General features: G+C 36.3%; 1 pseudogene across 1 annotated transcript; it reads left to right on the top strand.

The window, feature by feature from the left end:
* The first annotated feature begins 3981 nt into the window (after positions 1–3981).
* On the top strand, positions 3982–24905 carry LOC145565076 (MLO-like protein 4; annotated as a pseudogene). Its single transcript, XR_014094960.1, has 16 exons — positions 3982–4046; positions 5702–5831; positions 5981–6038; positions 6550–6776; positions 6865–6979; positions 10538–10582; positions 11143–11234; positions 13477–13551; positions 14341–14426; positions 17169–17218; positions 17319–17359; positions 17474–17644; positions 17729–17764; positions 18346–18413; positions 19004–19064; positions 24313–24905. The product of XR_014094960.1 is annotated as an MLO-like protein 4 (transcript).
* The last annotated feature ends 1071 nt before the right edge of the window (positions 24906–25976 follow it).

Genomic DNA, 25976 nt, shown 5'->3' with positions numbered 1-25976 from the left:
AGACGACGCTCTTTGAGATTTGTTTGGGTTGGGGTTCTCATCGTCTCGGGTCTGTTTGATCAGCTTTTGGAAGGACCTAGGAGGCTTCCCTTCTTGCAAATGAAATTGCTCATTAGACATACAGCCGATAGAAACCGTTTGCATAGATAACTCAATTCAAATGTTTACAAAAGGGTGTCAAACGGTTCATACCTTGGCCTTTATGTGGGCCCATTTGGCTTCCGCATTATCCTTGAGGATTTGGGCGGGCAGACCGCTTGGGTGTCTTGTCTTCCGAAAGCATCCTCGAAGTAGTGGCTGCAAAATAAAGGAAAGACGGTCAGTTCAAGAGTTGTGCAATACAACTGAATTTAGCAATATAAACGGCTAATTGTCGGATGCATGGTAAACCTACGCTTATCAAGCATCGTACTTAGGCCACAGATGGACAAGAATGCCTTGTCTCTCAACCATTCATGTTTCGGTATCTAGTTCTTTGGAACACTTATTACTTCCCCGGTTGAGAGGGTGTCAGTTGTGAGCTTAAAAAATCCCGGCTCTATGATATTTTCATAGTCCTCATCTGGGATAGCAGGGAACTTGCAATTCTGACCCAGAAGGTCAAGCTTCTTTTTAAACCTGCAAAGCTCGTGGTTCTCACGTCGTGTGGGGGCAGAAACTAGATAGAACTTGTTCTTCCAGTTTTCCCACTTGGACGGTTTGTCCAGGGTCATTTAATACTTGGGGTAGGTGGTCAAAGTGTACCACGCCCTCCAGCCACTTGGGTTGTGGCTGAGATAGTGCATGTGGGCAAAAGCCTCCCAGTCAGGGTGCAGACCCTGCATCTTGCAGGCGGCCATATAGCCTAGAATGTTGACCCAGGAGTTTGGGGACAACTACCAGACGCCAAGGTCATAACCCCGTAAGATTTCCTTTACTACATCATGCAGGGGGAACCAGAGACCAGCTAAAAACGCCGCCTCATAGCAACCGAAGTATTTATTGCAATTAGGCTGGTCATCCTTCCAAGCAATGGTGCCTAGCTCAGGCGGCACTCGGATCTTATACGCCCCACCTAGGGGCCTTTTGAGTTAAAGGCCTCAAGGCCCTTCTCCATGTTCGCCCTATCTTTGGCTGAAATGTGAATTCTAAGGGGATCTCTGTCCTTTTCCCATTTTTTCCTCTCCTCCACTTCACTGTCCTCGAGCGGGGAAAGGGGGTCATTTCTACTATCTTCAAAGCTTGAACCAGAGGCGGTGCTTCCCCCGTCTCTCTCTTGAGAGACCTCATCACCATCAGACCTAGAGGTAGAAGCGACCTTTTCCCCGTCTCCATCTTCGGGCCAAATCTCTTAAAAACCAGCATTGGAGACGGCCTCTTTACCGTCTCTATCCTCAGACCCATATAGGATCCCATCCCTTGGGGTGCTAGGGATCCCAGAAGGGAAGTCAACTTCTTGGTCCACCGACATGTCATCCCCTTCAATCGGTGCAACCTCATCAGATGATACCTCCAACGTACCGTCTCTCCTTCGCCGTCTGGTGGCCGTTTGTTTAGTTTGAGCCATTGTGTCCTACACAGAGACAAAGACGATCGGTTTTGGGGATGTACAACGCTACTCCATACACCTAGAGCCGACACCCCCAATCCTAAACTCAACCGTACCAAGAGACTGGCTGACTACTGACCTAGGTTGTGCCGTGTGTGTTGGTGATGAATCCATTTATTGAATATAAATATACAAACGGAAAAAACAAGAGTGATCTAAAAGGGGTAGAGATAGTACCTTAAGATTTGACTCTGAAAGGGGGTCAAGTGTTGTCTGGATGTAATAGGCGGGATGGAAGCGTTTTGCTTTTATATAGCACAAGCGAACATCAACTGGCTGGGCAGGCGGACAAAGAGGGATCTGTTTGTGAATAACACAGACGGTTGTCAGACACTCTCTCTCTAAAAAACTTTGACTCTCTCTCTCTAGAATTTTTTGGAAACATTCAAAATAAGGGGTTGGTAAAAGTCATGTTTATAGAGGGGTAAATTCAGGGGCATCCCTGTAATTTCCCCAGAATGTGAAAGGTTAAACCTAAATTTACTGTTGAAATTAACCTATCAGTAACAGAGTGACAAATGTCACAGATGCCACATGGCAAGCCACGTCACATCTGTGAGGGGAAAATATTTTTGGTAAAAATACCCATACCAAGTGGCCCAATTAGAAGGTGACACATGTCACCTTTAGAGAGTTCCAAAATGGACCAATCATCTTTCGACATGTGTCCCTCCTAGAATGTTGGGAAAAAGACTGCCTTTACGGCCCAAATCCCGAGAAAGCCGCAATGCGACGTAGCCCATCAATCCTAGGTTTTCTGTAACCTAGGCAGGGGCACAATTCCCGATGACCCTATAACTAGGGAGATTTCCCCATTTTTAGGGGCACGTTCCTTTATTACTCTGACCTACATCTCTTACATCAGAGAATTCACCTGATCTCGGAATCCGAGCGGATCTCACTTTTACCTTTCCGCACTTTTTACTCCCTTCGAACAATGCTAACTTGATCGTTGGAGGCGGAGCTCCTACCAACCGGAGTCTCCGTGTTTTGCAGGTATAGACCGCGTGGAATCAGTCTTGGTGACGTAACTCTCCCGAGGGACCAAAAAACACCCAAAACACAAATGATATGGGTACAAAACCAATTATATTAGAAAGTAGATTTTAAGAGCTTTCCAATGATATATTATAAGCCCAATTCCGACTTCCGAATCAAAAGTTATGGGTTTCGGAAAATCAGATTTTTTGTAGGAGTGAAATCGGTAGAGTCGTATAGAATCGTAGAATCGGTACCGAGTCTAACTGATTATACCGATTCTATGAGTGACCCTACATCACAGCAATTCTACCGACGATTACATCGTTTAAGCAGATTGGGATCGTAGAATCGTACGATTCTATAATCAAAGTCGCGATTTTAATAACATTGATTAGGGGTATATGGTGAATTTTTGTAACAACACGGGGTATATGGTGAATTCAAAAAATTTCAGGGGCATATGGTGAATAAACAAAAAAGTCAAGGGTATATGGTGAATAACCAGAATAATTAATTGCTTGAATTGCATTTAACGAAGTGCATGAGGGACCCTTAAATAAGCTTAGGAAAATAACAAACTGAATAAAAAATTAGGAGCACTACAAGAACTAGGTTACACCACTATTCCTTAACAAATATATCTATATGATAATATGTTAGTTTATTCATTAGATTAAGTAAACAACTACTTAGCTACTGCTACAAAGAAATAGAAATTAACTATAACTACTTTGACTTACTACTTACTACTTTAAATTAAAGGACTATATTAGTTTTGACTTTAATTAGTTGGTGTGATGTATGTGAGATTGCTTTTATGTTGAGGAACGTTAATTGACCAGTCCTATACCACCAACACTACAACAAACCCCAACCCTAACACCACCTTATTTATTTAATAGAAAACCTTAAGAAAAATATATAAAATAAGGGCATGGTTTACCCTAAATGGTAGGTCTTCGTCTTCTTCCATTGATTTTGACCTCCAAATTCAAGCTCCATTGCTTGAGAATTCATGCTTCATTATTAAGGAGAGAGATAACGACAGATCAATATCTTCCAAGCCCAAAATAAGTAAAAGACGTTGTATCCCTAGCAGAATACACAAAAGGACTAAAATAATTCCTTGAGAAACATATTTTGTTTCTCATGTTGAGTAAGTTGGATTTTCTCTTAAAAGTCAAATCAATGCCTTTTAAACTTAGTAACATTCAAAATTTTCTATTTTTTAAATTTTATAATTTATAAATTTTAAATTTGGGTACCATGCTTGACATGAAATAACCGTGAACTCGAGTCAGGACATGAGGCTGCTTTTCAACTACTCGAACAATCGAGCATCAACATTTTTGAGTACTTGAAAAATCAAGTACTCGAATCGGAACACCCCTAATAGCAAGGTGAATACGGAAATGTTGAAATCTAGGGATGAAGGAAAGCATAGAAGAACCAATTTTCAAGATGAAGAGCCGATTGGGTTACTAAATGAGAGCTAAACAAAAAATTTTATTAAGAACTATATTTTTTGTAATTGTATGAAGCATTGCTACCTAAGAATAAAGTGGTGTTCTAGGGCTCTTGACCCAACCCTACTAGAATTGCCAACTTGTGACAAACATAAAATAGTCACTAAAATTTAACAATAAGCGAAACAAATTTAAAGCTCCAAACTAACTAAGCATATTAGAAAGCAAGGGATCGTCCATTAGGAAAGGTATGATGAATGCTAGAGAGATATTGCAATTAAGCTAATTTGAAGTCACGCATGTATATATATTTGTGGTTTGATCTAAAGTCTAATAACAAATCACACTAAGGTGTTGAGGAAAATTCAAGGAATTAAAACCACTAGGGGATGAGAACCCACTTAATTTATAGGAATCAAGCAATTAAGAAATCATTCGACAAATGTCAACAAGGACTACCTCTAAAGAGCAGTTGATGACAATCAGGAGCTGTTCTTAAACAATCTAAACCTTGAAGATGTATAAGAACTAGTCATTGGAGTTGTGCTTGATTTATTACATTGAATCATGCAGCGTAATTAGCAATTTGCAATACTAAACCAAATTGATCACTAGACTTGAGAAAGATGATACAACTTGCCTCCAAAATATTCTTGTCAGAAGCAAGATAAAAAAACACATAAGAAACCAAATGATCCTAAGAGTGACGCGACTATATACTTGGCAGGCATATTCAAGCTGCAAAACATAAATTAGTCACTTCATTACACATAATAATGATGCACATCCATTATATTCCATTAGAAAAATAACACATGTTTGTTTTACACAATTTTTATTGATTGAAAATGAAAGTCATTATATTGACCCACCCAGTCCCCGCTACTAACAGGACCCATTGATCAAGTACAAGTTTATGGGACCAAAATAGACCTGATCAAGGTGAGCCCAACTCGACCCAGCCCGATTTTGATCGGGTTTTAGACAGTTTTTCCCGGTCCAACCCAATTCTTTAAAAATTTTAGGCAAGCTTGGAAAATCAAATTTATGCAATTTTAGTTAATGTTTTTGGCTCGGCCCAAATTTGGCCCATAAATCCCACATGGCCTGCTAGTTTGGATAGGTTTGTGCACATATATTTAAGCTCGAAGTTTGATCCCCCTGACCTCAGGAATGGGCTTATTTTCTTATTTCGGTTTAACCCGCCTATTGATCACCTTTAGACCAAAGTTATAAATAACCTTGAAGTAGTACCCAGAGTGTTTATGCATTATGACGGAAGTTAACTTTTGATCCAAAATTTGACTAAGAATAATTTCAAGTTAAAATCAATGCACGTGTAGTGTTTGTTTATTTGTCTGAACCAACTGGGGGACAAGAAAACCCTTTAATAACAATGAACAACTAATAAAAATTCAACTTCCATTGATCCCATCGCAAGTCCCAACTAGCATTTTCCAGAAAATTTAATGCACAGTATCAATTTCACTATAATTAAGATAATATTAATTTTTTCTAGGTTTAACATTCAAAGATATTAAAAAAAAAAAAAAACTAATAAAACCCAGTTCTTTCCGTATTTTCTGGATCTTATTTCACAATACAAGTATACCCACAAATTTCTAGACATAATTTTGAAGTTCTATGAATTGAATTTGTGCAATAGATTGCTGTAAAAAATGTTAAGAGAAGGAAAATCTCTTGCAGAAACTCCAACATGGTCTGTTGCAACAGTTACTTCAATTATGATTTTTGTTTGTTTTCTTGTAGAAAGGTGCATTTACTGGTTTGGCAAGGTGAGAACTTTGAATACATTATCCTCACTTTAATTGATGAAAAATGTAACTGGTTTTTTTTTTTTTTTTCTTTTTCTTTTTTTTTTTTTTAAAGTTTTTCTTTTGAAGTGAAATTTTGAGGTTTTATATTTTTAATTTTAAATTTGCAGTGGTTGAAGAAAACTAGGAGGAAGGCTTTGTATGCTTCATTAGAGAAGATTAAAGAAGGTAATTTGACTTCAAAGCCTGTAATTAACTAACATTTGTTGTAAATTTTAGTTAAGAATGTATAATAGTAAGATTAGTTGCTTCAATTGTTTAGTTTTAATATTTTTTTTGGGTATTATCTTGTGTATTTGCTACCTTATGTGATCTGTTATCTGGCTTTGTTATTTTGCTTATTGGTAGTCGAGTTGGTATCATAAGCATGCTTCAATTCTTAGGTTATACACTGGAGAACATGATGTACCGGCGATCAAGCTTGTAACTTTTATAATTTGCTTTGTTTTCTGTTAGTGTGGTTTGGAGATGTGATAACTCAGTATATTTGACAATGATCTTTGGATTTTGATGCTCATTTTTGTTCTTTGGTCTGCTTTTATTATAGCAACGATTAATGTGTAATGATATACAAGCCATTCATGAAGCTAGCAAATTCTTAGAAGTCGAAATATCATGGTTCTTGACAGTGAGTAGTTGCCCATTATGAGGTGTAACTTGTTTTCTCTTGCTTGTGCAGAGCTTATGCTGTTGGGCCTTATTTCTTTGTTGTTAGGACAATTTGCTAGATGGATTTCTGAGATATGTGTAGATTCGTCTCTTTTCAACAGTCGATTTTATGCTTGTTCCGAGGAAGATTACACTTCCCATGAGAAATTTTTTATTAGAGAATCATTTCCCTCTTCAAATGAGACTGATATACCTCCAAAGGGACTGTTCAATTCCGTTTCTCATCGATGTCCTGAAGTACGTTGGTTCCCTTACACTCAAGTTCTTGTTACTTGTTAGGCATGCAGTTACCTTTTTCAAAGTTATAAATTTCTGATTGCTGCAGGGTCGCGAACCTTTTGTGTCTTATGAAGGTCTTGAGCAGCTTCACCGGTTCTTATTTGTGCTCGGTATTACCCATGTTCTATATAGTTGTGTTGCTGTTGGTTTGGCTATGATACTAATAATTCTTATTAATTCATGAATGGGACATGCTGGAAGCAAGTTATGCTAATGCCAATATAATTATTTGAGATGCGAGGTTTTCATATGTATGTGTAATATACACTATGTTACATGGATTCAGGAACGGGTGCCGGACACGGACACGTGTCCAAGTGTCCGATCCTGCAAGTTCCAATTTTAGGATACGGGGACTCTCTCTGATATTTGGACACGGGTACAGGGACACGTCAATACGTCACTTTAATTCTGCTGATAAATGGGAATCTTCTTATCTACATCTTCTTTATATTAATGGTGGTTTTCGAACAAGATATATTTTTCTTTCATGTTTCTTCTCTTTTTTCCTCTCCTCTATTAATGGAAGTGTCCGAGTGCATAGTGAAGGATCGGATGTGTCCGTGTCCGTGAAGTGTCGTGTGGACACAGATGTCCGATTAACATAGAATATACATCTATCTATAAATAAACTAAAATAACACTGCTGACATCATCACTTTTTAAATTGTACACATGTCAAGTTGTGGTTGAAATTTTTCCCGCCTAAATTAATTGCTGACATCATATTTTTGTTTTTTACCTTAAATTATTACAATAGTGTGTTTTTTTTTTTTTTTTTTTTTTTTTTTTTTTTTTTTTTTTTTTTTTTTGAAAACAACTATTATATTATATTATATTCCATATATTATATTAGGATGAATTTGAGTTACTATTTGGCTTCAAAATATAATTACTCTCGGTTAAAGAGCACTTCGTATTGCATAATTTACTTAAATTTATACTCTTTTTCAAAATTAGTTAGATCTAAATAGCATTGCAATTAATGGTTAGGTTTTTATAATTTATCTCATACGAGGGACATATGTAAAATAAATATTTATTCAAAGAAATTTTTTATGTCTTGCATCGCACGAGGCTTATCTAGTATATATTAGCTAAGCAACCATTAAAGAATTAGACAAGAAAAACCAAGGATAAGATGGTGGTAATGACCCAACACCGGCTATTGGTAATGACTATTCGTCTGAAAGAGAAGGCGAAGAAAAAAGTTAGACAAGAAGAACCAAGGATAAGATGGTGGACCCTAAGGGATGCAAAAGCTAAGGTCTTTACAGAAAAGGTAATTGAAGAAGCGGATTGGGATGGAGAGGTGGATCCGGACATGACCTGGTTACGAATGAAGAACTGTTTCCTAAGAGTGGCCAAAGAGGTCTTAGGGGAAGTAAGGGGAAGAACTTCGGTACAGAGAGATACTTCGTGGTGGAATGAAGAGGTGAAAGCAGTAATTAAGCAAAAAAGGGAATGCTATCAAGCCTTAGGAAAATGTAGGAGTGATGAAACCTTTGCAGCGTATAAGGAGGCTAAGAGTAAGGCAAAGGCAGCTGTTCGCCAAGCAAAAGAAAAGGCATATCAGGAGGTTTATGAAAAGCTTGATTCCAAGGAGGGAGAAAGGATCATTTATAAGATGGCAAAGAGAAGACAAGAGGCAAGGAAGGATATTGGCATGGTGAAGTGTGTCAAAGATAAGAACCAAATGGTCCTAGTGCAAGAGGAGGGCATCAAGGACAGGTGGAAGGGGTACTTCGATGAATTATTTAATGGAAGTAATGGAGTTGTGATAGGAGATACCTCTATGAGTGATGAAGAAATCAACATGGAGTATGTGCGAAGGATTAGGAGAGTAGAGGTGGAGATTGCACTGAGGAAGATGAAACCTAAGAAGGCGGTTGGCCCTGATGGGGTACCGATAGAGGTGTGGAGGTGTTTGGGTAAGATTGGTATTGATTGGTTAACAAACCTTTTCAACAAGATATGGACGGCTACAAGGATCCCACAAGATTGGAGGAAGAGCACCTTGGTCCCGGTTTATAAAAACAAAGGAGACGCTCAAGATTGTTCTAACTATCGAGGAATTAAGCTTATGAGCCATACTATGAAGTTGTGGGAAAGGGTGATTGAACAAAGGTTGAGGGCATGCACAAGCATTTCAGATAACCAATTTGGTTTTATGCCTGGGAGATCTACTATGGAGGCAATCCATTTGATAAGACAAATGATGGAGTTTTATAGGGTAAAGAAGAAAGATCTTCATATGGTCTTTATTGATTTAGAGAAGGCATATGACAAGGTGCCAAGAGAGATACTTTGGTGGGCAATGTTGAAGAAAGGTATCCCACGAAGGTATGTAGACCTAGTTAAGGATATGTATCGGGATGTGTCAACAAATGTGAGGACATGCGGAGGGTTGACAAAAGATTTCCCTATTACAATCGGATTGCATCAAGGGTCTGCATTAAGCCCTTTTCTTTTTGCAACGGTTCTAGACGAATTAACTAGACCAATTCAAGATGAGGTTCCATGGTGTATGCTGTTCGCAGATGATATCGTTTTGGTGGATGAGACTAAGGATGGGGTTAATGTCAAGTTGGAGCAATGGAGGCAAAGGTTGGAATCTAGAGGGTTTAAGCTAAGTCGGAGTAAGACTGAATATTTGGTATGTCGTTTTGGCACTCAGAGGGGGACAAGCAATGAAGTGGTGAGTTTGGATGGAAAGGATTTGACCATGAGTGAATGTTTTAAGTACCTAGGGTCGATCATCCAGAAGAATGGTGACATTGATCAAGACGTGACCCACAGGATTAAGTCAGGGTGGCTTAAATGGAGAGCGGCCACGGGAGTGCTATGCGACCGCAGCATTCCCTTAAAGTTGAAGGGAAAATTCTACAGGACTGCCATAAGACCAGTGTTGCTCTATGGTACAGAATGTTGGGCTTCTAAGAAAGAGCATATTAAAAAGATGGAGGTTACGGAAATGCGCATGTTAAGGTGGATGTGTGGAAACACTTTAAGAGATAGAATCAGAAATGAGGTTATTCGCAAGAAAGTAGGTGTGGCGGGCATTGTAGATAAATTAAGGGAAAATCGTCTGCGTTGGTTTGGACATGTAAGACGGAGACCCGAGGGTGCACCGGTGCGAAGAGTGGAAGAGTGGGACCATGGAGGGATTAAACGAGGAAGAGGGAGACCAAAGATGACTTGGTTGGAAGGAGTGAGGAAGGATATGAAGTGCATGGATTTACGTGAGGATGAAGTTTTGGATCGTAAGGGATGGAGGAGAAAGATTTATGTTGATGACTACACGGAATAATCAAATTTGGTTCATGTTAGCCGACCCCACTTTTGGGATTAAGGCTTTGATTGATTGATTGATTGATTGAACCATTAAAGAATTACAAAAATTAAACATGAGACTGGGTCTTTGATGCATGGGTTTTGTTGAGTGGCTGCGTAACAAATATACAAGCTAGAATATATGAAAGTTTTTGACTGCAAATTATAAGCAAGATTAAAAGCTAATTGAAAATCTTGAAAGTGGTGAAAATAGCGTGAAGGATTACCTTGGAATCCCATATGAAGAGAAGTGCATACATCTGATCAGATTATAGGTTTTTTTTTTTTTTTTTTTTTTTTTTTTTTTTTTTTTTTAATTTTTTTATTTATTTACTTTTTTTACTAGTAAAGCATGCATCATTCATCTTCTTTTGATTGTATCTTGTAGATATACAGTTGGAGAAAATGGGAAGCCCAGGCAATTTTGCAAGGTAAATGAAGGAATGAATTGTTATGAAACAACTATTAAAATTGTTTTGATGTTCATTGTATGGTGTGGGTACTTACACTACTGAATGCATCGCAATTTTGCCTATTTCTATTTTCATTTTCATTATCTATCATTGGAGTAATTATCTGACATCTTTCCCATCCAGTTATTTATATTCTAGCAGCAAGAGCATTTTTGTCCATTATATGATATTTAATTCAAGTAATATATTGGATCGTTTGGTTGACAAGGGAAATAACTCCCCACAAGAATTGACAAATAATGGGAATTAATTTCCCACATTAGAAATCCCATGAATTGTTGCTTGTTATTCATGGAGGAATTTGCAAATCATGGGAATTTCAAGTTACCAAGGGGGTACTTGGTAATTTAATTCCCATGTTTTGTGGGAATTGGAAATTCCCATGAATTTGAAATTCCCACATTTTTATGTTTTGTGGTCAACCAAACAAAACCTCAATATCTAAATTCCCATGAATTGGAAATGTTAGAGCTGTATGTTTCAAGTGCCTTTTTTCACTTAATATTGCTACTGTGCAGCAAAGAGGAACAAGGTGATGAGGCGACAAACCACCTTTGCTTTCCATCATGCATCACATCCTTGGAGCAGAAACCGGGTTCTAATTTGGATGGTAATTTGATGGTTTCTTTGTGTGACACGTTGTTTATTTAATGTTACCTTGCTCTTTGAATGACCTTGTTTGCTTCTTAAAATTGTGAGATTTGAAAATCCAGTCTTGATCCATTTCGTGTAGAGCTTGAACATTTCTATATAATTTGTAACACAAGCAATCAAGATTATCTTCCATTTATTCTCGTTGCACCAGTGCACCTTTAAGTAATCTTAGCCTATTGTGCAAAGGCCATTCCTTGAAAATTCTTAGAAGATTGAAAAACAGAAAGAAAAACATACTGTAATATGTCTCTATTATATGAGAACTCATCAGTTAGGCTTCTTAGATCTTTATCACTTGATTAATTTCTGGCAAGATTGAATGTACGACAGAGGGAGAATTTGTTTGGGCGGTGGTGGCTTGATGTGGGAAGATTATGGATAGAGATAAAATATGGAGGATAGGAGGAAAGAGAAACATGCTTTCTTTTTCTTTTTTTTTTTTTTTGAGCTGAATACACATTAACTAATTTACCTAACTTTTTCTTATAGCTCTTTTGATTTGATTTTCCTTTTAAATAGTTGTACAGAAGTAACTAACATTCATTTCAAGTACCCAAACTGCAACTGAATCCAAAATTGAGTACCCAAATAATTACTTAACTCGTAAACTAACTTAGATTACTAGGCCTTAGATTATGTTAAGAGTATTATTTATATATTGATTTATTTATTTATTCAACACAAAACTGGGGATGTATTACTTAATTAGAATAACAGTATATGTTACGAACATGCTCCTTTTGAACAAATGAAAATCTGGATCATTGCAAAAAATAATCCACCATTACCACTAATACATATAAAGTTTATACAAACAAAAGAACAGTTCTAGGCTGTACTACTTAGATTATAAACAGCAGCAGAAGGATAGCCACAGCAGCCTGCACTAAGCTGCACCAAAGCTCCTTTTGTCTTGATCATAGATGATCTTGACTCTATTGATCATAGATGGTCTTGAATCCATCATAGTGACACAAGGTAACAGAATAAAAACAAACTTTATGAGGAACATAAAGAAAAATAAGACTTTATTATTATGGTTCTTTCCCTTTTATTTCTTGTCATTTACTTCTATGAGAGAGGTTGTGGAGAAGAGTGTACACCAAAAATTGGCAAGATCAGGATAAAATTGCAGTAACAGAAATACTGAAGCAAAAAAGAGCGATGCCTTTAGACATTATAGCTTTTTGTGGTCAACTGTCAAGTCCTATAAGGCTATAACAGCTCAAATCACATTTCCTTTTTTTTTTTTGGTTGAAGTCATTTTGGCTCTGTTGGTTGGAGTACTTGTTGGAACTTCATTTCGTGTCAGTAGTGATAGTCTTAAATTATGTTTAGTAACTTTCAGACATATGTTGTTTATAGTGATAAATAAGTCTTGTATAAGGTGAACTTACGTTAATTTTATTGTAAGACGGTCAATTTCAAGGTAACTTTAATCACTTTAAGGGTAACTTTTAATTTATGATGAATTTGATTGTATATATGTGTACTTTGTAATGGATACATGTTATGAAGGCTAATATGATTAATCTATTATGTTATAAGTGTTTTTTAAAGGTAAAAATTTTGTAGGAAAACAATAACTTTTGTAGTATATAAGGGTAACTTTAAATACTTTTTGGGTAACCTTAGACTGTCATACAATAACTTAAAGTCTACCTTAATCAAGAATTTGTGATACTGACAACCTTTTCTTTTCTGTAATAATTATTTTATATAGGTTATTTTAATCTGCTTGATAACCCTTTTTCATCAGAGGGCATTTTCTATTTATTAATTATCGATCTATGTGTAGTGATTTATTAAAGATTGAAGGTAGCAAAGCTAACATCTTACGTTCTTTTTTAATCTCAAAGTATTTCTCTTTGGGAAGTTGCAAATTAATTGCAACATTACTTATTTGGCTAATGTTCTCTATCTTTTATCACATGGCTCTTTCTTTTTATCTCTCTCTATCTTTCTCCTCTCATGAAATACCATGCATCACCTCCACGTTGCAATTAAAAGGAACGGAGGAAGTATAAAAAGATGGACATATCTTGCTGTACATTATTATGGCTACATAATTATCATTAGCTTATGTGGATTCCTTCTTAAGATCATACCTTGTGTTGTCGTGTCATAGAGATTAAGCACTGTATGACTTTTTCAATGTTACTTTTGTTCTCAAGCTGATCTATCCTTTATTCATGCAGCTATGCTTTCTTCGACAATTCAAGAGTTCTATACGGAAGTCAGATTATATGGCACTGCGTTTGGGTTTTATAACCGTAAGTGTCACTTTGACATCCCTGTCCTTGAAATAGTTCATATGTGTTTGTGTTTTGCTTATTTCTTTGAAGGTGAGTCAGCTTATCCTGGTATCATAGCTGGATGGGCCTGAATGCTTGATGTTGTGAATTTTTTATATCTATGTGTAACAGTAAATTTTTGTCCTATGTATGATGTTAACTCTGGAAGAAGCACTTTGCACTGTATTTGTTATTCTTGTGCTTGGAAGTCTTAGTATGGATGACTCTTTCTCATATAGTCGTATGTAATGCTGAGAAACAACTGCTGAAATTCTAATATATTAACTCAGATTTCAGTATATATCTGTTTGAATGCAGTGCACCTCTGCTACACTCTTTCTTCTACATTTTCCAACTCTTTCTTCATCTTTTCCTAGATTTCCTTTCTTTTATAAGAAGTGAAATACCCAGCCTTGATTACTATGACATCAGAGAATAACAGTAAAATTTCTGCGTTGAAAACATGTCCACGTCATCCAGAAAATTGAATTATTATGATCCATAACAATCTTATAGCCGGCTTTCTATTCTAGTTGGGTTGATGCAATTTCAAATTACCTTGCATGATTGATACAGCCATCTTATAACAGCTGATTCTATAATATGTGATTTATAGCTGCTTTCTCTGTGTGGTTGAGGTTCAGATGAGATGTGTCAGGACAGCAACTGTTAACATATCTATGTGTTGCAAAATTACTCACATTGTATGATTAACGGTTCCACTTTAAGTAGTTGACTTGATGATGTTTCGTTAAAACTTGTTTGCAGAATCACAGACTACCCCAACTCTATGACTTTCACAAATACATGGTTAGGAGCATGGAAGATGAATTTCACACAATAGTGGGAATCAGGTATACAGTTCTTTGTTGACTAGAGATAATTTTTTATTCGTTTATTTTAACTCTATGTCCCATATTGCAGAAATTTTATAATTTACAGTCCCTTGTTATGGTGCTAATGTCAAATTTGATTTTAATACCTCACAAATACTTGTGCCTTTTGAGTCGATTACCTTGGAAAGACATTACATATCTTTTTAGGCATTTAGAACACAGAAAATGTACAAATTGTGTTAAGAAATATTTCTTGGGCTAGCACTTCTTGACTTCTATTTATTGGGTCCAGCATACCTCTCACAAAAAAGTTTCTGTTGTATAACGATATTTACCTTTACGGGCTCATATTTGGTGGAAGTATGAAGTAGAATTTTGAAAAGTTTTATGGCCTTGTCCTCTGATTTTAGGAGGAATGTCCGGTAATTTATTTTAGTTGGCCTCTAAATGATCTAATTGTCAGAGATCAGACATCTTGTGTTCGTACTCTAATTTGGTAGGTATTATTTTTTTTTTTAACTATCTTACTCTGTGTGACCTAAATGTATTAATATCTTATTAATTCATGTGGTCATGATTCGTGTTTAAATCTGCTTACAGTTTCTCACTGTCTGTTCTCTACTACTAGATATTTGGAACTGATTTGATGATATAAGTCATGTTTGAGTCAGGTTTAGCCGTTTAGCTTGACTTGAACTCACAAGTTGCATGCTCAAGCTTGATTTAGGTAAAAAAATCAAGCTCTAATTCCAGGTCCGACTTGAAAAAAAATATCCTGCTGCTGCATTGTTTTATTTTCCAGTATTGGGGTGCATCATTGCATGTAATATGCTAGCATCAAGAGTTGGAAAACTAGTCATGTCAGGTCTAGCTTGTTTTCGTGTTGATAACAAATGAGTTCAAAGTTCCTGTTATGGTTCCTAAATTTTATTTTGAATAAATTGGTGATTGAGTGAGTCAAATGAATTAAGGTTGGTTATTTTTGGATTGGAATTTTCATTTCTCACCTAATCCATCTATTAGATAGGTCATTCATGCCAATCTGTTTGAATCAATCTGTTAATAAACCAAACCCAATCCAACTTTTACAAGGTCAGGTTCTGGTTGTGTTGTGTCATGCTTGCTTTTGTCAACTCCAGCTATAGCAGTTTTGGACCCTAAATTACAGGATTATGTAGATTACATGTCACAAATTGTTTGCTCCATATGTAAATGAGGAGAACAATAAGTTAGAGATATCTCATATCTGTAATCAACTTAATGGTGATTATGTCAAATCGCATTCTTCTTCAACCGGGAAAGAAAGCTGGATGTAATTTTTTTTTTAGTTTCTTCAATTGTTATGGAAGAAACATAGTATATGGTATACCAGCTTTGAATTTGTAAATTTGATACGACTCATACGAGGTATGGAGTATCTCTAACTTGAACTTGATAGGACAAGTGGAAACTAAGAAATCTGAATCTTAATATATCTTGAGTCAAGATGATTTGATCTTCAAGGAGAACATGCTAAATCTGATGCCCTGGTGGAAGGAAAATCCAGTGTATTTCCCATTTCTTTTTTTAAACTTGGCAGAAAAATTGATTGTTCCAATTGTAGCGTATAAGGAAACCTTTAGTACTGGCGGTCGTTATAGTGGATCGTTATAGATGCTTATCTGGCTCAAAAGAATGTACAAATGTCGATATATGCATAGATGGAGGTGAATGGTGTAAATCCTTCCATGGAGTAAAAAGAAATAAGGTAAGGATACTTCATTATTTTTTATTACATCCTTTTTTAAAAAACAATTTATTTTTTATTTTTTGTCTTCAACACTCTTTATACATTAGGTACTATATGTTATTTTCTTTAATAGAAATGTAACTACTTACATCCTGATACTTTGCCGGAAAAGGAAAAAAAAAAAAAGAAGATGAAAATCAACCTCAGGAATAGATTATTACAATATTTCCAAAGAATCGACAGAGTGACAGCTCAATTGGATTTAATCATGAAATAATTAAAGTTGAGTCGTAATATTGGTGGTTTACAATTAGTAAAAAAAAAGCTGTTTCATTTATTTATTTATTTTACAAGGAGTGACATTTGGAAATTAATCCATAGTGTTCATTATCAAGACTTATTTTGGGTAAATTGGTAGTTTCCTTAAAACTATTGTGAATTTGTGTCACATTAATGTAATCTTGTATCCTGTTTGTTTATGAGGAGATTTTTTAAAATTTTAATAATTTCTTGTAAAAGGTGGATGATTGTTTTGTAATCCTTTTCAACAACTTTTTTGTTTTTGTTTTTGTTTTTTTTTTTTTTTTTTTTTTTTTTTTTTGGTTTTTTAATAAAATAATGAGCAACATTTCATTTCACCTTGTGAGCCTAGATTGAGCCAAACTTATGCTGCCTCAGTGGATCAGGCTAAACTCCCAAGCTTGAGTCAAACTTCAAGTTTTTGAGCTTATAAGTTGAGTTGACCTTGGATATGAGCTTTGAGCATTCAAATCTAGCTGATCAAAATTGAGCTTGATTTGTAACATAAGCATGTCTATGAGAGGAATAGGAATACAGTTATAACGAGTTTAAGCAGTAAAACTTCTCTTAAGTTGTCTTCCTTGGAACATTAATGGTTAGCTAAGGTTAAATGCATATCAATGCTTTATGGTTATGTCCAAGAGGAACGTTTAATATAATGAAGCTTAATAATTTCCCTTTTCTTGGAATGTTATTTTAAGATCTTATGCTAGATATCTTCAATTTTGCAGTTGGCCATTATGGGGTTATGCAATACTATGCATCCTGCTCAATGTTCACGGTACTTTTTCTAATTGAAGAAGATAAGACTTTAACCCAATTTCTTACATATTGTTATATTATGATTCTCTTTGAACTTCAATCTATGATGTAATATGCAGGGCTGAACATTTATTTTTGGCTTTCATTCATCCCTGTAATTGTAAGTTTTTTTTGTCTCTATCTGCTTATTTTCCTAAGAAAATTACGAGCACCTTTTTGATGTTATTTAAATTGTGGATAATGGATATATGTATACTTTCATTCTTCCCTATAGCTTGTCATGCTGGTTGGTACAAAACTTGAGCATGTCGTCTCCCTTTTGGCACTAGAAATTGCAGCACCATCGTGTCCATCTACCAGGACTCAGGTGAAGCCACGTGATGAGCTCTTTTGGTTTGGGAAACCAGAAATGATATTATGGTTAATTCAGTTCATTTCATTCCAGGTAACTTGATCTCAGTATTATTCTCTAGCTCTTTATATAATGTATTACTACATCCTTACGGCTTGTTTTCTTTGGTACATGCAGAATGCTTTTGAAATGGCAACTTTTCTCTGGTCCTTGGTGAGTTTTCTCCCCAACTCCCCACTTCTTGTCACACACCCAATATATGTTTGTACACGTATGCTTTTATTATAATTTGTTTTAGTGTTTGGGGTGATTCAGAGGAATAAGAGGGAAATTGCGATTAAACAAATATTGAGGCATGTGAGAACACCTTCACAGATACTAGATCTGCCTCTAACCAGTGCAAAGAGAACGTCATATATGTTTCCGGGATAAAATTTATCTTATGGTGTTGCTCTTGCAATGCTCAACGAATAGACACTAAAAGATCAAGTACGAGATAGAACAAAAATGAAGGATTCTTCTCTAATCGTGGAAGACTATCACAATACCCTAGACTTTGATTCATGCTACTTTATAAATTCACGATCAATGATACGACATGTGTCCATCATGTCTTTTCAAACAAATTTTCTTACAATACTTCTGTGATATAAGAAGTTTAGAAGTGAGTGTTACTCTATGAATAACTATTATACATTGAGATAATCTATCTCACATGCAATTTTGGGAACAACACAATCACCCCTCTGCAATCTTTTGAGTGATAATCTGGTAATCTTTTTCTCCCTTTGCAGTGGGGATTTGAGCAGCGGTCTTGTTTTATGAAGAACCATGCTATGGTAATCATCCGTTTGGTTTCTGGGTATGTAAATTATAAATGTCATTCCTTTTGCTTCTTGTCACATTTCATTTATAGAAAGAATGGAAACATATTGTTCTGTAATTTCATATGGTTGTACTTTCAATAAAGTTGTAAATATTCAGCTCTCATGGTTTGGATTATACAAATTACTAAAAAATCATAAGTTATTTTACTCACTCTAACTTCTGAATTTTACTTTCGTAAACTAGCTACTTGATTACTGTTAGAAGTAGAGTGATGCTAAGACAGCTAGAATTATAAAAAAAAATTAGACATGCACTCCACAATTATTGGGCAGTTGCGTTGTCTTTTCAATTCATAGAAGCTGTCTAAATACATTTGGCCAGTGAACAAAATCATATAAGGACATAAGGTAGTTAATCATATCAAACTATTGCGATTTAGGTACTCGGACTGTGACACTTTGCGTGTCTTATAGCCAGATCTTATGTTCTCTTGATGCATGTAAGAATTTACACTTGTAAAAATTAAAGTGAACGTTTGGTTTATTCTGAAAAATTCATTGTTGCTGTTACTAAATACTATGAGTAGTATATTCTTATTATCTGCCTTTACAATCTTAACTGCAGAGTTCTCATTCAAATCTGGTGCAGCTACAGTACTGTCCCTCTTAGTGTTATTATAACACAGGTGAGCACGTTGCAATTTGTTGTAGGATTTTCATTTCCCCTAAGTTGATGACATTTTACATCTTTTATATTAAATTCATCTGTAAAAGGAACTAATAACAATTCAAAATTAAAAAATTGAAATAAGAAAAATGAGGATGAGGAAGATTGTATGGGTGGAGATTGAGCGCGTGCGACTTTGGCAGCCATGGCAGTGGGTACTCGTACTCAATCTTCCTCGGAAATTGGACACAACAAACAGAAATACTCACATAAACTTAAAAAAGGTAAGAATAAAGAAAAGCATGGAACTAAAGAGATTGAAGATGGTGGAATCGGAAACCCAGAACTTGAGAAGTTCATGGAAGACATTCTTTCACCGACCTCGAGCTTCAATGGAGGATCTGGAGAAGGGAAAGGGTGATACAAACATTTTCAGACTTGGTTAGTGCAGTAAAGGGGAGTACAAAGATCTCGTTGCAATTGCAAGGTAACCCAGATACTCGAACCCCTGTTTTGCATGCGATTTCCGCTTCTAAAAATCTACTGCAAAAATTCGATGATGAATTGGGCATTGTTGATTATAATGAAATTGGAGTTAATTCTGATGATTCTAGTTGCATTAAAATTGATTTGGATGATATTCAAGAAGAAATTGATTTATGGAATTCCTGTGTTCTTTGCTATGTTTGTGGTGCTAACCCACCTTTAGCTGTAATGGAGGGTTTCATGGAGGGAGCTGTAATGGAGGGTTTCTGTAGGAGGGTTTGGAGGAATATGGGGGTAGATAAGGTGTCTTTGAAAGATAAGGGAATTTTCTTGGTTCGATTCACTACCATGGAAAACAGAGACAAGGTATTAAATGGACATAAATTGTTCTTCGATAATAAACCAGAAATTCTGAAACCTTGGTCTGCTGATTTGGTTATAACTCAGGAAGAATTTAAGGTGATTCCTATCTGGGTTCAACTCAGTTGGATCTGAGTATTGGGGTGAAAAATTGATGAAAAAATTAGTTGGAAAACTAGGGAATTGGGTGAAAATTGATAATGCAACTGCACGAAGGGAGAAGTTGCAATATGCTAGAGTCATGATTGAGGTGGGGTTTGATCAGAAGCTGCCTGATACTATCTCCTTCATCAATGAGAATGGAGTTAGAACTGAGGTCCAAGTGAAGTATGAATGGAGACTAGTTGTGTGTTTCACTTGCAAGAAGGTTGGGCATACAGTTGAGAAGTGTAGGGGGAAGAAGAAGCAAAATTGGATCCCAAAAACTGTCCATCATGAGAAGGTGACAGTGGCTAGTACTGCAATAGTTCCTGTTAAGGCTGGAGCTCAGGATCACAAAGAAGTTAATGAGGTTGAACCAAACTAGATTGAGGTCTTCCAGAACCTGTTAGCTAGGAAGAGCCCACATAAGGTGGAAAAGGTGGAAACTAAGAATGCTTTTGCTATCTTGGATGGCATAGGTCAAAAAGAAGTTGAACATGTTCACGCTGCACAGGGACACAGTCATGGATAGTGTCCTTTCTTGGAATGTTAGGGGAGCCAACTTAGCCAGCAAACAAAAATAGATAAACCAATTCATTGTTGCTAATAAATGTGGCTTAGTTGGGCTCCTAGAAACTACGGTAAAGTCTCACAATATAGGGAAGCTTTATCTTGGTGTGTTTGAAGGGTGGAGTTTTACTTGCAACAATAGTAAGCATCCTAGGGGAAGAATTGTTGTTGCATGGAAATCTCAGTTGTTTGATGTAAATATCTTGCTATGCACTAGTCAATTGGTTCATTGCTATGTTAATGTTAGAAGCAGGAATGAGAGTTTTCATTGCACTTTCATTTATGCTTTTAACACTAATTCTGAACGGATGGCTCTTTGGAATGATCTTAGGACTCTTCAGTATTTCAATTGGTACTCCCTGGATTGTCTTTGGGGATTTCAATTGTGTTTTGGAAGCAGAAGAAAGAATAGGAGGCTGTCTCTTGGAATGAAATGGCTGATTTTAGAGCTTGTATTGATGACTGTGACTTGGCTGACATGAAGTATAGTGGTAACTTTTACACTTGGAATATTAAGCAGGGGAAGCCAGAGTGTTCTCTAAGTTAGATAGGGGCTTAGTGAACTATAAATGTGCAATTTGTTCCTCTGGGATGTTTTTCAGTAATGAAGGGGATTTTAATCATGTGTATCTTGAGCAACAAATGGGGAAGAAACCTTTCACGTATTTCAATATGTGGAGTAAAAGACCTGAGTTCAGCAATCTGGTGCTTGAAGCTTGGCAAAATGAAGTGGAAGGGACCCATGTATAGAGTTGTGAGAAAACAGTGAGAAAACTGAAGATTGTGAAGAAAAGCTTGATTGAGCTAAATAAATTTGGATGTAAAATGTTGAAATCCAATACAATCTAGCTAAGCAAAAGCTGGATTCTTGCCAGAGTGCTCTTCATAGTATCATAGTAACCCTGGAGATTTAGGAAGTAGAGAAGCTGTACAAAATGCTAGAAAATTATTCTCTGAAGCTCAGGAAGTGTATTGTTCCTTTATGAGACAAAAGGCAAAGTCTAATCGGATTGCTGATGGTGATCAAAATACAGCTTTATTTCATAGAGCTCTATAAATAAAGAACCTTAATGGGGACAGGGTTGATATGAGTGAAGTCCCTATAATATCTTGTTGGGAACAAGTGTTGATAATAGGATCCCTGCAAATGTTGCTGTTATTCAGAGGAGCTGGGTTCCCTTCTGACTGCTCCTTTTACTCGGGATGAAGTTAAAAGGGCAATGTTTGCAATAAATGAAAATAAAGCTCCTGGTCCAGATGGATTTGTAAGCAATTTCTATAAGGTCAGCTCGGATATAATTGGCAATGAAGTATGTAGAGCAGTCCTTAATTTTCTTTAGACTGGGAAAATGCCGAAGAAATTAACAACACTGCCATTACTTTGGTTCCAAAGGTGAATTGTCCTGTAAATGTGACAGAGTTCAGGCCAATAGCATGCTGTAATGTTATTTACAAATGTACATTTTAAAGGTTCTGTGTGATAGATTGAAGATGGTGCTCACTGAGATTATTGCAGAGAACCAGAGTGCCTTTGTACACAGCAGACACATTGTGCATAACATCATGGTCTGTCAAGACTCAGTAAGACAGTATGGGAGAGATTCTGCAGCACCTAGTTGTCTTATCAAGCTGGATTTGAATAAAGCATACGACACAGTTGAATTGAAGAAATGATGAATGCTTCGAGCTTCCCTAAGCATTTTATTCTGCTGGTCATGACCCGTGTGAGAACTCCTAAATTTTCACTGAAAATTAATGGACCTATGCATGGTTTTTTCAATGCAAAAAGAGGGCTTAGGCAAGGAGATCCCCTTTCTCCTTTGTTGTTTGTTCTATACATTGAATACTTGTCTAGGATTCTGAAAGTGATGAGCACTAAGTCCAATTTCAAGTTTCACCCAAGGTGTAAGGCTGCTGGTCTTACTCACCTTTGTTTTGCTGATGATCTGATTCTATGCTGTAGAGGTGAGCTAAAATCAGTGAAGTTAATGATGATAGGGTTTAATGCTTTCTCAAGAGCTACTGATTTAACCTGAGAAAACACTGTTTATCGTGCTGGAATGACTGAGAATGTCTTGCAAGAAGTCCTGAGCATGACATGGTTTAGTAAAGGTAGCCTTCCTTTTGGATACTTGGGTGTTCCCATTTGTTCTAAAAGGTTACTGCTGTTGAGTGTGAGCACCTGGTAGATAAAATGTGTGCCAGAATTAGAATTTGGGGTTCTAAACATATTTCTTTTGCTGCTAGAGCAATTTAGGGTTTAATGAGTATTCAGGTTGGGCTCAAATCATTATATTGCCTAAAGTTGTGTTTGAGAACATCAATGGAGTTTGTAGAAACTTTCTCTGGCATGGGAGTTTGTAGAAACTTTCTCTGGCATGGGAGCTTGCATCATAAACCTGGCTATGTTGCTTTGGATAAAGTCTGTAGAAAGAAAGCATTGGGAGGTTTAGGTCTGTAGGATGCCGAGACCTGGAATATCAGTCTTGGGGAAGCATGTCTGGGCAAGGAAAAGAGAACCTTTGGGTAAAATGGATAAGTGTGGTGTATTTAAAAGGGCAGAACTGGTATAATTATCAGCCTGGTATGGGTTCTAGTTGGTATTGGAGGAAGATTTGTAGTGTGAAAGATAAACTCGAGTGTATATTCTGTCAAATCCTTTGGCAAGGCAGATTTCAGACAGCAGGGTATATAAGGAACTGATGTAGGATGCTGAAAGATGCAGATGGGATAAGCTAATTTGGGAAAGATTGGCTATCCCAAAGCATCAGTTCATAGCATGGCTGGCTATTCAGGCAGATTATTAACTAGGGACAGGTTGCAGCAGTTTGGTGTAACTGCCTCTACTGAGTGTTTACTATGTGTGGCTCAAAATGAGTCTTATGCTCATTTATTCTTTGAATGCCTGTATAGTAGAAGGATCTGGGATGAGATTAGTAGCTGGATTAGTGTTTCGAGTAGAGGATATAGTTTGCAGAATGCTGTGAGAAGAACAAGATGCTGCAAGCCTGGGTTTAAGCAATGCCTGCTGAGAGTTTGTACTTTAGCAGCTGTCTATTGGATATGGAAGGCTAGGAATACTGCACATTGGGAGTCTAAGGTGTTGTGCATACATACAGTTGTAAAGTTTGTAAAAATAGAAATTAGAGATAGATTGTTAACTGTAAAGTCGAAAAGAATCATTAGTGTAGATAGGGATTGGTTACAGGAGCAATTTGTATAGGCTTGCTCCGAGTTTTTTCAAGGCAGTTTGTTCTGCCAGTGAGTTCTGCTCCCTTTTTAGGGACTGGTTTGTAAAATAGTTTTAGAGCAACAAAACTACTTACTTACCCAAAAATAAATAAAAAAAATTCAAAATTATTTGAATATAGAACTTTTGGAAAAGTTTTTCATTGGTGATGCAGTTATGCATCAGTGTGAGTTCGAGTTCTATAACAACCAAGACTATTGCTTTAATGTGATTGTAATTGCCTACATTTCATGTTATTCAACAATCGATTTAGCTGTACAACATGCAATTTGTTCCAAAATTTTCTGCTGCCACAGCACATTGAACAGACTCCGAACCCCATTATGATGGAACTAGCCATACTCTCTCGACTTCACTAACATGGTTTCTGAAACTGCGATATAACTTGTTCACTGCCACTTAACTAATATAAATGATAGAATAATAGTCTAATTCTTTTGTTGACCTTTGACGATGCTAGATGGGATCTAAGTGCAAGAAAGCCTTGGTTGCAGAAAGTGTGAGAGATTCCTTGCACAACTGGTGTAAGAGAGTTAAGGAGAAGTCAAGACGTTCACTTGCAGCAAGGTCAGTTTGCTCCCTTGACGACATAGACGAAGTAACGACAGTTGCATCCCTCACGCTATCACGAAGCTCTTCTGTTGCTTCTTTAAATGAGGTCAAAATTACAGAGGTAGAGCATCCAAATGAAGCAGGACCGCAAGATTCTGTTGTTGTCCCTGACGAGCTTTCATTCCGTATGTCAGAGTATATTTCTCAGTCAGCTGAAAATACGTTTCTAGATACACCTGATCACGAGCCCTTAAGTAATGATGATGAAGGAAAGGCTGAGACTCTTGCAGATTTGCTACAAAAAACCTGAATTTTAGAGGTTGTGGTTCTTCTAATGCTTGTTACATTTAGTTTTGTAATTCTTTTCATTGTTAGAGTAGCACATAATTTATACTACGTATAATCTAGCTCAAATGTATTAACCACCAGGTTGAAAATTTATAACTATTTTTTTTCTTCTCATTTTTTAAAATAATATTGATACAACTACCAACCAAGTTTAGTTGCATTCGGAGATTTGCAAAATAAGTTGTTGAATTAGTGATATGTTAAACTCTCATCTTTCATTAATTCTTATAATGTGTCCTATCTTTTAATTGAATTCTCTTATAACAAAGAAGGTAATACATTAATATATATTTTCGCCGTCAGTAGCAGATCCAGGATTTCTAACTAAGGGCAACATTGAGGCATTGAATAATAAGAGAAAAAAAAGGGTTAGAATGAGTTATTATATAGCCTTTATATTCTAAACATTTATTTTGGTATATAAATTTTTATTTTACAAATATAAAATAATTTAGGAAAATTCTCAATGGTATTCTTGAGGTTCCTTTTTTCTCAACGGTAAACACTAACTTTTTAAATTATTTATGGTAATCAATAATTAGCTAAACTAATTCAATGGTAACTTAATAACATTAATCCTTTAGTATTAGCCTAACTGTAGTTAACTTAAGTCAAAAAGACTAATTTACCCTTAAAAATCAGTTTTCCCTCCAAATCAAATTGCCCTTTTCCCTCCTAAACCAGAATCCCCAATTCTTCTCTTTATACACCCTAGAATCGGAAATCTGAATCCCCATTTCCTATTTCAATTATTTGCAAATAAGCTAATTTTCTCAATGAAATTCTCTAGATCTTCTCATGTTAGGGGTATCACCATTGATGAGAAGCTTGATTGGGTGAAGCATGTCCATTGCTACTGCAAGCCATCGCAGGTTGTTGCTGTCAAGGTTTCTGAAACGACAAAAAATCCAAGAAGGCTGTTTTACAAGTGCAGGGCTTGCGATTTTTTTGCTTGGCTGAAGGAGGAAGATGTAATTAGGTCGGGAGAAGAATTGGAGGTTGACCAGAGTCCCATTGTTGTTTTGAATGAAAAGGTGGATGGATTAGTGAAGTATATCAAAGGAATTGTTAAAATTGGTCTGATTATGTACTTTATTATGCTAATTGTTGTTGTAAATCGAAATTAGGAAGATGTAATTAGGGAGAATTGTAGTAGCCCAAGTTTTAGTCAAGTTCAAGTTTATGTATTCCCTTATTATGTACTACTTTCTAATTGAATAAAAG

The sequence above is a fragment of the Chenopodium album genome, chromosome 10 (assembly GCF_948465745.1).
Source record: "Chenopodium album chromosome 10, dcCheAlbu1.1, whole genome shotgun sequence".
NCBI classification, from domain to species: domain Eukaryota; kingdom Viridiplantae; phylum Streptophyta; class Magnoliopsida; order Caryophyllales; family Amaranthaceae; genus Chenopodium; species Chenopodium album.
Note: the sequence above shows the minus strand (reverse complement) of the source record. Positions and strands in the feature narration are given on the sequence as shown.